Source organism: Epinephelus fuscoguttatus, linkage group LG22 (assembly GCF_011397635.1).
Source record: "Epinephelus fuscoguttatus linkage group LG22, E.fuscoguttatus.final_Chr_v1".
Classification (NCBI taxonomy): Eukaryota; Metazoa; Chordata; class Actinopteri; order Perciformes; family Serranidae; genus Epinephelus; species Epinephelus fuscoguttatus.
The window spans coordinates 29,450,855-29,466,855 of NC_064773.1; the positions used below are offsets into that span (position 1 = coordinate 29,450,855).

At 40.7% G+C, this 16,001-nt stretch overlaps 1 protein-coding gene across 1 annotated transcript in view; it reads right to left on the minus strand.

Moving 5' to 3' along the window:
* Nucleotides 1-11,875, minus strand: part of LOC125882480 (NXPE family member 3-like) — a 55,945-nt gene extending 44,070 nt beyond the window's left edge. The window contains exon 1 of the mRNA XM_049566186.1: nt 11,725-11,875. The gene's annotated coding sequence lies outside the window, so the exon portion shown is untranslated. The remainder of the gene's footprint in view (nt 1-11,724) is intronic.
* Between the last annotated feature and the right edge of the window lie 4,126 nt (nt 11,876-16,001).

Sequence of the window (16,001 nt, forward strand, 5' to 3'; positions counted from 1 at the left end):
ATATTATGTGTCTTAGTCTATAGGCCGCCTAAGGCGAACACTGTTTTTATTCAAGAGTTTTCTGAATTTCTTTCTTTTATTATGGCCAATTATGATAAAGTGCTCATCGTAAGCGGCTTTAATATCCACGTTTGTTGCCCCTCCACTTCTTGTTTTACCACAGATTTTATTACCCTTTTAGAGTCTTTCAGTCTTGAGCAACTGGTTAAAAATCCAACTCACAATAAGGGGCATACTCTAGACCTTGTGCTGTCTCACTGTGTCTCCCTGGATAATATTGAATTACGTGATTTTAATGTCTCTGATCACAAAGCTGTCATCTTCCATACTCTCCTCCTGCCTCCTGCTGTCAAGCCTTCTACTTGTACTCGCTTTTGGTCTTTTAATTCTGAATCAGCTAGTCATTTTAACAGTATGTTTCTAGCTGCCTCTACCAGTAATAGCCTTAACCGCAATGATCTAGCCGTAGATGACTTGCTGGACCATTTTAACAGCACATGCCTGACAGTCCTTGATGACATTGCCCCCATCAAAAGTAAACGAACTAAACAGAAGGCCCTCCCCTGGCTTAATGAATACACTAGGGATATAAAGAGGCAATGCAGGAAAGCGGAAAGGAAATGGAAGAAAGACAAGCTGAAGGTTATGTTTGATAATCTCAAAAATCTGATGTGTGCCTGTCAACAAGCTATCAAGCAAGCGAGATACTCATACTTTTCTGATCTTGTGGCAAGTAGCTGCGACAACCCCAGGGTTTTATTTCAGGCAATAAATTCAGTGGTTAGCCCTCCACCCAATCAGCTGATTGAAGCCTCCACTGAAAAATGTGAGCCGTTTCTCCACCACTTTATCAATAAACTAGAAGGCATTAGACTTCATATCACTCCTTCGTCGAGAAATCTTCCCACCTTTACAGAACCATCCACAAATCTGCCCCACTTTAAGCAAATCTCTTTGTCAGACTTAGAGGAGTTAACCCACCACTTAAATTCCTCCACCTGTCAGTTAGACACTATCCCCACTAGATTTCTCAAAGAGGTATTTCAGACAGTCAGCCCTCAAATTCTGTCTTTAATTAACTGCTCACTAACTACTGGCTCCTTCCCATTAGGCCTCAAAAAGGCGATCGTTCGACCCCTTCTGAAGAAACTCACCCTTGACCCTTTTGTTTTAAACAATTTTAGACCAATTTCAAACCTACCTTTTTATCGTTGCATCTCCACTTATCACTCATACATATGAATAACTGCAGTATCTTTGAGAAATATCAATCTGGATTTCGAACCTACCACAGCACAGAAACAGCTCTTATTAACGTCACAAATGACCTATTACTGCTGATTCTGGGGCCTGCTTGATCCTAATTTTACTAGATTTAAGGTCTGCATTTGATACTGTTGACCACAAAATCCTTTTAAATCACCTGGAAACTCACGTCGGTATTAAGGACACTGCCTTTGCATGGTTTCGTTCTTATCTCTTTGACAGATCCTTCTCGGTTGTGATAGGAGAATTCTCCTCATCTACTGCTCCGTTTTTATCTGGTGTTCCCCAGGGGTCAATTCTTGGTCCATTACTTTTTTCCATATATATGCTTCCCCTGGGTGAAATTATTAATAATCATAACATTAACTTCTATTTTTATGCAGATGACACGCAACTTTATGTACCGATTACTCGCAATAATACTGACGAATGTGCTCGAATTCTAGCCTGTCTTTACGATATTAAATGTTGGATGTCTCAAAACTTCCTCTAGGTAGGGGCAGGGGTGTGATGAGAGGTCTGCCTTCATTTTATTCAATCCCCCCAACCAAACCAGTGATTTAAAAAAGAATCTTGGACTATTGTCATCCAACATTAAACACTCTGCCTGAAATTTGTGTTGAGAATCAACATATATTTACCTCACACGGTGGCACCAAATATGCTGGGGTTAAATTGGCTATCGGAAATAATTAATAATTATTATTAATAATTAATAATTATGTTAAATAATGTGACTTAATTAACATTAAATCACCTCGTTGGGCACCATTCCCGTAAAGAGAAAAATGATAGCCAGTTAAAGATATCAGTCTCATAAAATACGCTAAACTATTAATTTGGAGTTTGATTAATAATTAAATTAATAACAACAATCAGAATTAACAGTAACGCCTGAAGGATTTCGGAGTTCTTGACGCAGCAGAGGTTGACTATTCATTCACCCTTGTGCAACATTAAACAGACAGCAGATATGATTCCAAAGAATTATATTTATTCACAAATTAGCAAAACAAACCAAAACACACAAATTCTACCTAACTATATACAAGCTTGGTCTGTATGTGTGTGTGTGTGTGTGTGTGTGAGAGAGAGAGAGAGAGAGAGAGAAAGAAGAGAAAGAAAGACAAAGGCGGGCGTGGTGATCAAGTAGCCGTTTGGCCTACAAAACAAAATGGCAGACAACAGAGAACTACCAAAATGGCCGAATCAAGGCTGGCTTCAAGGGGGAGGTGTTCATCTGACCGTGTGGTCAGGATGAAGACAAAGGAAAAGTAGCGGGAACTTTGAAATGCCTATTTGGATGTAGCTCTGTTTAAAGCCTGTTTGTTAATGAGTCTTTGTCAATGTGACGTGTGTTGCAAACGGTCTGGATTAGTGCAGAGATTGTTTAGTTGCATGCAAGAATCTGTTTGTGAACAGTATTAGCAAACTAAACACTTAGCTATGGCGAAGCCAACTAATCAATGACCTAACTGCAATCTATCACAACAATAACTCAGTAAACAGCATTAAATCACATACAACAAGTTAATGTTGGATACTGACCATTTGATAAGGTGAAGGAAAATGTAAATAGTACATTTATTGAACGCACACCCGTTCCTACTAACAGTTGCATAAAGTACTAGTTTGCATAATAAGAGGACAAGTGCAGAGGAACGTGGCTGCTTGAGTAGAAAATATCAGTAGATGCACCAGATATGACCTTTCGATAGCGGATGCACCAGACATGACCTTGTGACAATGTGCAGGTGAAAGGAAACAAAGAGCGTCTCATGAAATGTGTGTAGCAGAAGCGACTCACTCACAGCGGCCTTGTGGGCAGCTGTGTTTCCTGTTCTGATATGTGTTTCAGAGAGAAGAGGAGCTGGAGCAGCAGATAAGAACGGAGTCAGCAGAAAGGAACAAGGTCTCCCTAGCAACGCCACTAGCAATGCTTGCGTCACAAATAACTGTATACGCTTAAAAAGACTGGGTCAGGAAGAGATAGGTTGTCAGACTTCGTGCCCTGACTCGCTGATGTTGTTGGTTAGGGCAAGAAGAAATAGACCCAGAGCTCTGTACATCGTGATCTGAGAAATAAAGAAGAGTTAAGTTGAAGTCATCTACTCTCCTGTAATTCTTCATCAAACGAACACGCAGAGAGAAGCTTGTTAATTTATAATTCTGTCTTAAAGGTAATACAGGAATTGGACGTGTTAAGTTCTCTCAGCAACATTAAACAGTCTTGCTTAGCCTGTAAAGCTGTGATAAGCTATGCCCAGTTGTTACATTACCGATCCTTGAATGGATGGAGGAAAGAGTCACTCAGTGGTGCTGTTTTGTTAGCCGGCAGAAGAAGGCTGGGAAGGTGTGGTTTCAGCTGCAGTCTTTGTGGTGTCCTTTGTTCCAAAGGTTCTGATCCAAGGAAGCTGGTCACTCGGGGTCCTTGCAGAGTTAGGCACTGGGTGCTAACTCACTTAGTTCTTTGTTGCTGGAAAGCTGGTTTGCAAACCTTGTGTTTGCCAGAGAGTCTGTGATCAGTAGCCCTCCCTTTAGTGGTTTGGGCTATGGAGCAGGGGTTCAGGCCTCTGCTGTCCAGGTCCAAACGGGAAGAGGTGTGCAGCTGCTACAGCAGCTGGAGCGAGAAGAGCACTGCTCCACGGTTGGAGCAGAGAAGAGAAAGTTATGTGGAAGGAAGCAGATCTTGTGCAAAAGGCCTGTGACATCACAGAGTCACACGTCACTGTAAAAGGTATTGTCCAATCAAGTTTGGAACTTGAGTCTCACTGAGGTGTGAGGTGAGACCTCCTGTGGAGATGGGTGCCACCTAGCTCTCGTTGTTTGAAGACAAAGAGCATGCAGGGGAAAAAGCCTTGAAATCAGTGATGATTTTACCAAATGATAAATCATCTGTGGTCCTGTGAATCCCAACATTTGGGTATTATTTTTGATTCAGAGCTGTGTTTTGAGCAACAAATTACTAAAGTAGTGCAATCCTGCTTTCTGCAAATCAGAAGTATCACTAAGGTTAAACCTTTCCTATCCCAAGCAGACCTTGAAAAAGTCATTCATGTATTTGTTTTCTCCAGATTGAATTATTGTAATTCTATATATACAGGACTGAGTCAAAAGGTCATTTACCGTCTCCAGCTCGTCCAGAATTCAGCTGCGAGATTTTTAACTAATACAAGGAGACAAGACCACATAACACCCATCCTTGCTACTTTGCACTGGTTACCGGTTAAATTTAGGATTGATTTTAAACTTTTACTCATTACTTTTAAAGCTCTACATGGCCTTGCTCCCTCATATATTGCAGAGCTGTCTGCGCTCCTCGGGTATGACCCTTCTAACTGCTCCCACAGCCCGCCTAGTCACTAAAGGTGATCGGGCATTTTCTATTAGAGCCCCTCAGCTGTGGAACTCCCTGCCTGAGGAGCTAAGGTCAGCAAACTCACTGCCCTCTTTTAAGTCACGTCTTAATACCTACTTTTACAGGAAGGCTTTTTTACAGTAGCTCTGTGCTTGCCACTTTTATTGTTTTTATCTGATTTTACCTCATTTACTCTACTTGTTTTATTTGTTTTATTATTATTATCATTATTGCTGATCATGGTTCTAAGCTTTTATCCTGACTGTTTTATCTCACTCTGTAAAGCAGATTAGGTTTTTGGTTTTATGTTTTTCTCAATGATTTTGATGACTGTGTTATTTTTACTTGATCTGTAAAGCACTTTGTAACTGTGTTTTGAAAGGTGCTATACAAATAAAGTTTTATTATTATTATTATTATTATTATTGTTAATGTTAGCCATGGGGAGTCAGTGTTTACGTTACATATGAGCAAATACCTCATTTAAACATAACGTTAAATCACTTGAATGAAAGTGAGTGGTTAATACAAAGTGCATTAACTACGTGTTTCACAAAACACTGATAATAGTGTAAAACATGATTAAAAGGTAAGCGTAATTGTTCAGCCATACTGCTATCATGTCAGGTGTGTTTATGTTGAGGGGGGTCGGGCTTGGTGGATCTAACTTGGATGACTACGTTGCGAGTTACCTTGTCAGAAGTTGCTCTGAAGTTCCGAGTAAAATGGGATGCAGCATCACTGTACAGTGTCTTGGGTCTTGTGCGAAATAAACTACATAGGAATAAATACTCATAAAAAATTGGTTTACATTTACCAGCCACAATATCGACTACATCACTGTGACACATCAATCATCATTCATGCATCAATAATCTTAAATTCAATGCGATATATATATTCCTCTGACCAAGGCTTTGTTGCATAATAAGTACTTTAGTTTTGATACGGACAGTGTAATTTGTTGCTAAGCCCTGTGTACTTTCACTTAAATGAAAATCTCATGAAATGACATCCACATTTCACTGTTACACCTCTGTATTTTTATTTTTATTAAGTTCTTCTACCAATTCCATTGTTTCATCAAGTAACTAAAATTCATATTTGAGTAAAAATATTGATATCATATTAAAGTTTTTATTTTGATAAAAGTGAAATAAATAGTACTTGGGTATAAGTCTTTAACTATTTTTTCTTAAAAGTGCTTTAGTATTAAAAGCACAAGTAAAAGCAAAATATAGTTACATGTATCAAGATGCTGTCTACTGTAAGTCCAGCGATTATCAGCTGATTATCTGATATCTGATCTGACATTTTTTTAATAGGTAGGTTTAATGTGTTTTTTTTCCCCTATCTGATCAATGATGAAATCAATGAAATTTAAAATGTGCTGCCCTAACTCCTGATTGATATGGAAGCTTGGTTAAAAAATGCTGAAATTATTGAATTTAAAAAAGAGTATTTCAATTATGTTTTTTGTAATTATGGTCACTGCAGTAATGTTGTGACCAGTATTTTACATAATAATTAAATGTGGGGTCGCCACTTCTCTCATCATTTTCTCCCACTCTCAAGGTGCGTGGAATACACTTCCCTGATGGCAGACCAATGAAGGAACACCCATACCCTATATTGAGTATGGGATATGAACATCATGTAAGTTGTATGATTTTTCTATGAATAACTACGAGTTTTATTAATTGCCTTCACAATATGAAATTTAAGAGATTCAAACTGATGTGCTCTCCAATATGTTGGTTTTGTATTTTACTGTTTTCAAAGATGTTGGTGCTTTTTTTCTCTGTTTTCATGTACTTTCTCAGGAAACACTGTCATCTGGAAGACCACCCCCAAAGAGAAGATGTCTCGAGCCCTTAACAGACAACACATCATGTGATGAACCTGAAGTAATGGATTCTGAAGCTGAAGTAAATGTCACCAATTTCGTGATGTTGTGATGTTGTTGGCTTCCAGTGGCCAGACACTATAGACCGTTACTATTGTTCTAACAAGTCAACAAAAGACAGTGCTACACAAACTGATCCTGCACCGTCAGTGTCAGCTTGCGACTTGGATGACAAAAACTCAAAGTTTTTCACTGGCCTAGGTATTGACAGTTTTTGGCAACTTTTGTACACCATCATGGCTTTTCTCCCACAGCCAAAAATTTCCAAGTTGGCGGTCCATGAACAACTATTACTAGTTCTAATGAGGCTTTGTCTTTGATGTTTACAGATTTAAGTAAACGGTTTGGGATAAGCAGGACCACAGCCCATGAAATCTTCACAATGTGGAGACCAGTACTTGCAAAGTTCATGAGAGAAAAGGTTATTGCTTGGCTGCCTAGAGATACTCTGAAAAGAATAAGACCTCAGAGTTTTAGTGAAAACTACCCTAAAGCAACATGCGTCATAGACTGCACAGAAATATTTGTACAAAGGCCAAAGAACTTAAGGAAGTGATCACAAACATACAGCAACTACAAACATCATAACACTACAAAGTTCTATATTGCATAGCCCCCAATTGTTATGTGATGTTTGTGTCAAAACTGTTCGGTGGCAGAGCCAGTGATACTTTTATCACGAAGAACATTGGTCTTGTTGACCATTTGATTCCCGGTGATCAGATTTTGACAGACCGTGGATTTACAATCACAGATGTTCTGCCTCCAGGAGCGACTTTGGCTCTTCCAGCATTTACACTGGCTGTAAAGAATTCTCAGAGCATCAAGTTACAGAAACACGCCATCTGGCCAATGTCAGAATCCATGTTGAACGTGCAATTAGAAGGTTAAAATGTTTCAAAATTTTGAGTAATGTAATCCCTGGTAGGGTAAAACATGTTGATTATTGTAAGTATTTGCGCAGGCCTGTGTAACCTGCAACCTGAGTTGATTTGGGGTGAAACTGAGGAAGACAAGGAATTTGAAATAGATGAAGGTAAAGACATTGATGAGCAAGAGGGAGATGAGTATTTATGTCATTTGAAATAGATGAAGGTAACGACATTGATGAGCAAGAGGGAGATGAGTATTTATGTCACATTGCAGAAGACACTGGGGAAAACTAAGATTGATATGGCCCTAGTAATTGTATTCTCCATAAATCATTGGGAGAAAAGATGAGCACACTACAAAAAAATCGTTTAATTTTAACTCATGTTTAATATCTGCTGTATTATCATTATGGAAAAAGTAAAATGAAGCATCAACATGTAACGTTTTTGAACACCTTTGTTAACATTGTTTTCCAGTAGAAACCATAAAAAAGTTAAGTCAATGAGTTCTAGAAACAATAAGGAAAGTGAACTAAGATTGAACCAACAACTCCAACAACCAACACGTAAAGTGACAGTTGTCAGACTTCATTTGTCATTGTTTCAATAGTAATATTTGTCATTTTGCTTACAATCATTTTGTCCTTGTCCTCACAGTACAGTGTTTTTCTTAGTTCATTTTCTTAGTTTGTTTTCCCTTTTTCCTCCAATTCATTTTATGTTAAAGGATAGATGGCAATGAAGCAAAATTTATATTACATTAAATTACAAGAAATGTTGTCTATAACCACACAGAAACAATATGGAAATCAAAGGTAATGATATCCTCACAGTGAGTCTGATTTTTAAAATGTGAATAATCTTTGTGTTGATAGATTTTATGTATGTTTGGCATAAACTGTGGCAAAGGGGTTGTCAGAGCTTTGAACTTCGTAATTGCCCTTGCTGAGACTGCTGACAGAACAGGTCAAATGAACTAACTTCCTGTTGTTTTTAGAGCAGCAGTGTGTAGTTGTCTTCTTGACCTAACAGTGTATTTTAGCCTCATGTCTTTCCCACTGCCCTCCCACCCACTTTAAGGGATAATTCGACATTTTGGCAAATTCGCCTATTGCCATAATCCCTATAGTCATATGAGTAGGTACATTACCTTTAATTGTCAGTTCCTGCTGTTCTGAGATTGGTGGGGCAGAGCTGTCCGCTGAAATGGAGGTGAACGATACAGCCCCCTCTCTCCCTCAAAACTAATCAAATACACCATCAAATGACTCCAAAACGCTCTAGTGGAAAACACATGGCTTGTGCATTCCCCACGCTATGAAATAATAATGTATAATTAAGTAACATTACGACGCATGAAGCAAATACTTGGAACAACTTTCTTGATTAAAGCACTGAGCGGAGTGACACAGTGCGCAGCTGAGACAGTGCTGTTGTTATTGCTTGTAGCCATTTGCGGTATCGTCAGCTGGACGCACCAGAAGGTTTGAGAAAAGTTTACAGAGTGTTATTGTAAATGGTTTACATATGTATTGTAAAAGGTTGCGGTAACAAGCTGAAGACATGGAGCAGAGTGAAGTTTCACGTAGTACCAACCAAAAATACGGACAATGGCTATTTGTGCTGGACATCGATCCCAACATGCCTGTGGAAATGGTCTGGAAAATGTTTGTTTGCTCCAACCATTTTTTACAGTGAAAGGATGGAGTGCAAAAGCTCAAGAATGGTTCAAAAGCTTTTCTTGAAAGATACTGCCATACCATCTGTCGGCATCACAAAACGAGCAGACGAGCAGCAACAAGTGATGGTTGTGTATTTTGCTCAGCAATCTCTCTGCTGTAACGTTACCTCCATGTTGAGTAATATTAGCCTACAACCCAAGCAATGGTAAATAAGGCTAAAATGCAAATGTTGTTGTGGTTATGTTATGGATAAGTGCTTGCCCAGAGCATATAGTGAAGTGACTGGCATTACTTCTCATTGTTGGGAATAAACAGACTGCTAGGGAACATTTTATGTTGTTGTTCCCTCAGGAGTTGTGGTGATTTATGAGTGTGGAGTTAGCATGTTCTCCCCGTGTTCCGGTGATTATTTTGAGGTGTACTCTCGTCCCATCCTACCATTAACATATGTATGTAACATACAGTCACTGGCCACTTTGTTAGGTACACCTGTGTAATCTAATGCAATCCAGTAGAACGGCTATACCATGATTTTTTTCCCCAAAGCTTATAAATTTTCGGTTATTGCTGACATCGTCTAGAAAGGGATGATTCTACTTTGTTTATTATTGAGGTCATAGTGAATGGTGGTGGTGTACTGGGGTGGCCTCTGAATTTTGTCTAATTGAGGGGGACAAAATATTAGGAACACTTTTCAATATATTGCACTCCAGTACACCAGCACCACCCACTACGATCTCAATAATAAAGTAGAATAATCACCTTTCTGACAATGTCAACAAAAACTGAAAATGTAAAAATTTTGTAAACGTAGAATGTGCGGCGTAGCTGTTGTATTGGATTGTGTTAGAGTGCACAGGTGTACCTAATAAAGTGGCCAGTAAGCCCCACATTTACACCACCAATCCATGCCGGCTCTGGGTCTCCCCTCAGCCCCTGGTTGCTTGGCAGCCTCAGCCTCTCCTCTTGCTCTCTCTTCTTCCAAAACCCGTAACTCTTCCTCTGTATATTCTGGCTTCTTCTCAACAAACTTGTTGTTTTGATGACGGAAGTAACTGCACTAAACATATGCTGTTTGAAATCACTCCGCCCAGCAAGTACTGTATGTCTGGAATGTAGTTAAAGCTGTGCATTTGGCTTCAGAACAACTCTGTCTCGTAATATTACATTATTATTTCATAAGGTGGTGAATGTGTAAGCTACAAGTTGTCCACAAGAGCGTTTTGGAGTCATTTGATGGTGTATTTGATTAGTTTTGAGGGAGAGAGGGGGCTGTACCATTCACCTCCATTTAGTGCGCCGAGCAGCAGGCAGCTCTGCCCCACCGATCTCAGAACAGCAGGCACTGATAATTAAAGGTAATGTACCTACTCATATGACTATAGGGATTACGGCAATAGGCGAATTTGCCAAAATGTCGAACTATCCCTTTAAATGTACCACAGTTTAAATGTAAGTTTAGAGATGCTCTAATCATATTTTTTTCTTACAGATCTTTTTCTCAGTTACTTTGTCCTGCAGTAAGTGTAATTTGTCCTTATGTATATTTGTTCTTGTGATCTTTTCTTACTGTTTACTTAACATTGTAATTACAGCTCTGTATTCACTGTATGACACTGTAGTCCTCATTAAAGTCAGAGCAAAACTACTTGAGTCCACGAACTTCCATTACCTGATGTGTTATTTTTGTAGCTATTGCTGGTAGGACATGTTCAAAGTAAATCTTCCTCAGGTGGGAGATTTTTTCCTCTGTCCAGTCCCTGTTGTAAGGAACATCCAAAATGATGCGTTCAGTGGGGCTCCATACCAAGAATTTGCATTTTGTTTTCTTTGCACAATGCATTGCAAGTTGTACTTGACAGCAGAGCATGTGAGCAGAGCGGGGAGCGGGAGGATTTTGTGTTGAGCGAGGAGCAGCTATTTTTTAAAAAGGTGGAGTGGAGCCTTATCTCTCGCTCCAATTTCGCTCCGGTCGCTCATGCCCCACCCAGAATGCATCTTTGCACCTGTGCACACCCACACTATTTTCTTCACAACTATGGAGTTTACTGTGTACTTCAGAAAAGAAACTGAGAAGAGAAGCAGTGGTACCTTGGAGAACAGTCCCTAACTGCGGGGAGAGGCGAGAGGGCTTCAGAGGTCGGCCACTTAACCCGGTCCATCTCCTCTACATTTTGACTTATTTCCACCCTGCCAGCGGTACCGTGTAGAACGGGGGTCCATGTCATTGGTCCGATCTCCAATTAGTTCGACTTCGCATTGGTTTGACCTCCCATTAATTCGACCTCCCTTTAGTTCGACCAGTCCAACCTGTTCGTACTAATGGGAGGTCGAACTGATGTGAGGTCCCATAAGTCCGACTGTCCATTCTGACCGTTCACCTCCATTCGGGCCGCGGGAGTGAAAGGCATGCACCGTATCTACAGGCTGTTACATATTATGCAACCAGCAATCTGATCTATTGAGAGTTTATAGTACTGTAGTGACGCATAGCCTAATTCCCGACAGCAAGATTGGCTTTTAAAATAATAAAAAGTCAGTTAACCCTCAGAACTCAAAGCGGCAGCTTTCATATTTTGCAGAATATCTCTAAAACCATGCAACGGAACTTAATGGTTTAAATTGTGTTCAGTAGCTTACCTGTTGGTTGTTCAAAGCTGAGCTCGGGGCGATTATAACCTTTCCAGAAAGTTTTTAATCCTGATTTGACTTGATGGCTCCTATTGGGTTCTAGAGAGAGAGAGAGAGAGAGCGGCTGCGCGCCTCAATCAAAGCACATGGCAGAAAGATAAGACAAGATAAGAAACTGCATTGTCATTGCACAGCAGATACAACGAAACTTCGTTTGGCAGCAATCTCTTGTCTTGTAGCAGGTACAATGTCGAGCATAACAGACAATATAATAAATAAATCTGTATAAAATAGGATCAAATATGACAAACTAAATGCAAAAAAAAAAGAAGAGCAGTTATTGCATTGGCCACATTGCAATTGCATACATCTGTGATCAGTCCCCTAATTTAATTTTAACAATTTTTTCAATGTTCTCCAATTTCTCGTTTTATTTTATGGAAGTGATCAATGTAAGTGCACTTGTCCTAGAGCCGCCACAACGGTTTTTATAATGCAAATAATTCTTTTCCTATGACTTTTACTAAAAATGTGTCTTGTATGTTTTCTGATGCCTTTAAGTTACAAAAATGAAACACACTACACTTCTGAGCATTTATACCTCCAACCGCGGCAGACCGCTGCTGAAAGTTATACATTTTGATACAGAGATAGGCTATACATATTGCAAAACTCTCTAAAAGTACACCAAAGCATACATTTTCATTTCTAAATATTTATTTGAAAACAAAACCATTCATACGGTCAATAAAAAAACATTTTGTTAATAATAAAAAACGAATCTCAACAGTGACCGCGCCAGCCGGCGGGACTGCGGCTGAACCACTTCCAGTGTTCATTCATTCATTCAGTTGCGTGTTCAGTGTGTGTGTGTGTGTGTGTGTGTGTGTGTGTGTGTGTTAGTATGCCACTAATTATTTCAGTGTTTATTTCTTTTATTCTTAATTTTTTTTAAAAAATGCGTAATATAGCCAACAATATTATAGCCCAAAAGTTAATCTAATTTATTATTGTAGAGTGTATTTAGCAAAGCCACTTTCAACTGGAGACACGGTGCAGCAGCAGCAGCAAAAAAAAAAAAAGGAATTATCAAAAGCCGACAAATACCATGAATAAACCTTGACCTTAGTGCATGTTTGAGGGCTTATAACTCAGCAACGAAAGGGGGTACAGACATGGGACCAACTGTTATAGAGAGCTCTTGACTTCAACTATCATGTGAGTGTAGTCAACAACTGGGGGTGCTGTCAGATATGGAGAAAATATGGATAAAATTAATTTTCACCCATTTAGAAATTAGATATTTAAAATCTGATTACACAAGTGTGTTTACCATCCCCTTAAAGTCCACAGTGTACTCTCAATTCAGTATTTACAACTTCCAAATCTGGGAAAAAGCACTTAGATTTTTAAAAAACTACAATTCCCTGGGACCGCGCCATGCAGTTTGATACATATCAGCAGTGTTGGGCAGTAGCGTCACTACGTAGCGGACGTTTGTAGTTTAACTACATTTCTCAGTAGCTTGGTGGTAGCGTTGCTGTTTCTGAATCAAGTAACTTCTCAGTAGTTAAGCTCTTTTACTGATCACTTAGCGCGGTGGCGTCCACACAAGCTACATTTCCAAAATCATTTCTGAAGCTCAAACGAGGCGGGGATTTCTGTTATGGACTGAAATAAAACTGTCACCGCTACCACACAGAGTCACTTCCGCATGAACCTGACGGGGGACAGCCCTCCATTCCGAAACACCGCCGTTCCGAACGACCCCCACTCCGAAATTGATTTTCAAGTCCATATCGAGTTTCCTGCATTAAACACTGCCGCCCGCTCTCCGGCCGCACTCGCACACTTCTGAAACTCGTTGTACTACAAAAGCTTGAAATGAATGTTCAACTCATTGTTTTTTTATTGAAAATATGTCACTGTCTTCATTTACTATGTATAATTTCACTAGCAGCAGCAAACACATTTAAAGGAGACGCTTGTCAAGTCTTTTTACACGCGCCGTCCGTGGTGCTGAAATCCCCGCTGCAGCCGCCGCTCTCTGCTGACAGCAGACCGGGGGAGAAAAAAAAGACATTTCTTTGCTCTGTGCTTTCAGAAAATAACCAGGGTTAGGGTAAGAGAGCGATTGAGAGAGAGAGAGAGAGAGAGAGAGAGAGAGAGAGAGAGAGAGAGAGCAGCTGCGCGCTTCAATGAAAGCACTTGGCAGAAAGTAATTAATTAATAATAATAATCATTGTCGGAGTCACGCTCGGCCCGTGCAGGGCTCTACTCGAGAGTGTGTAGCGCTGTCCTTGGTGCTGAACAGAAAGTCAGCGCAGTAGAAAACAGAAGAAGCCTGGAGAGGGTGTGCAGGTGAAGACGGGTCGAACTAACGAGACTTCCTATTGGTTCGACTTCCTATTGGTCCAACCTAGTCGGACAGATGGGAGGTCGAACCAGTGGGAGGTTGGACTAATAGGACCCTCTATCGGTCCGACCTACGGCCTAGTCAGACTTATGGGAGGTCGAACCAATGGGAGGTCGAACCAATGGGCAGTTCCTGTAGAACGTTCCCTAGCTGCGGGGAGAGGGCTTCCCCGGAGAATCTACCAAGCTCATGTTTTATTGGTGCCGTAGCATTGTTCCGACCTCTCATTGTTCCGACCTCTCATTGTTCCGATATGTGATTATTACTGTATTTGTGTGCCATAGAGGATCAGCAACGCAACAAAAGTAGGCTACTGGTCGAGATACAAGTGTCATAGAGAGGAGAGAGTGAAACACCATAACCTCCTGTTATTAACTCTGGGGTCGGGGTTGTGTGGGGAGCTCTCCGCGGTGCTGAACGGCTCCCGGCGGCGGCTCCGTGACCGGCTCTGGGTCAGCTGGGAAAGGCTTGAGGCAAATCAGGCTCACGGGTTATATGTTTGTCACTTTCTTTTTCATTTTAACCCACACCATGATCTTTTCCTGACCCTAACCAAGTGGTTTTTGTGCCTAAACCTAACCAGACCTTAACCACAGGACATCATGATGATTTCGGAACAACGGGACTTCGGAACAATGGGTTTAATGTGGTCGGACCAATGGGCTGTCGGAAAAATGGGCAGACCCCGTTTTATTTGTGAATAGAAGATTACAGGTTAGGGTAGTACGACGCAGTTTTCTTTGAGCGTAGTGGTGAGCAAGTGGAGCGGGATAAAATTTATGATGGAGCGGAGCAAAGAATGCGCAGAACCAAGCGGAGCAGACGAGCGGCGCAAAGTGACAGGTCTGCGAGCGAGGAGCGGAAATTTTCACCTGCTCCGCTCACATGCTCTGCTTGACAGTAGTAACCCAGCACACATATGATCCATTGATGTGTCTTACATCGTATTTATTTGATTGGATCATTTGTACCAGGCTGCTATTGTGTGCCTCCAGTTTTTTCTGTGTAGGACATTTAATATCCAGTATTGTCTCTGAGTCAATGAGTCCATCAAGGCTGGCACCAAGCCAGTTCTCTTCCTCATCCACAATGAGACCTGTAGTCTCCACTGTTTGCCCTGTGTTATCCTCGAACCATTTTCTGGCTCAGATGTTTGACCATACTTTGTTGCTTTGTTTCCAATAAACTTGCTGTTTAATTTTCTCTCGATCCAATTGGCTGGGTCTGTTTCTTTGGGCACTTTTGCTGCTTCACTACTTGTTATTCTAATTTTTCTTTTGTCAATCCATAACTGATAACTTTGTTTTTTCTTTGATTTGTTCCCTCATATCTTTGTCACTTTTCAAACACTGAATTGCAGAGGTCACATTTTTGCTCAGCACAGTTTGTGTGATCTTTGGGGAGTTCATTCTCTGCACCCTCCTGTGGAGTCAGTCAGCAAGTGATTTACAATTATTTCAGGGATTCTGGCCAAGCCAGCCTTCTCAGGAGAGGTAAAAAGCTGCATGACTTCTGTGTCATTTGTGAATATTTTTGATGCAATTTTTACACTCTTACTGGGTCCTTCAGAAGGACCCTGTATGTTTTGTACTGTGTCAGGTAAGACACTTTGCCATGTAGATTTGTTCCATACACAGAGCTGGTCCGTGCAGGACATGCCAGTCAGACCCTGCCTGACAGCCTCCTTCACCTTGTACAGGAGAGCTGCAGTGTGGCTGCAGCAGCACCCACTCCCAGCCATGCAGTCACAGCTGACTTGTACAACCTGGCCACCCTCCCTTCTCACGGTTACTTCCACATCGTGGTGACAATGGATGGACTGTGAATGTCTCACTGATCCCTTCAGTATGATGTGATGGTCGTCTAAAAG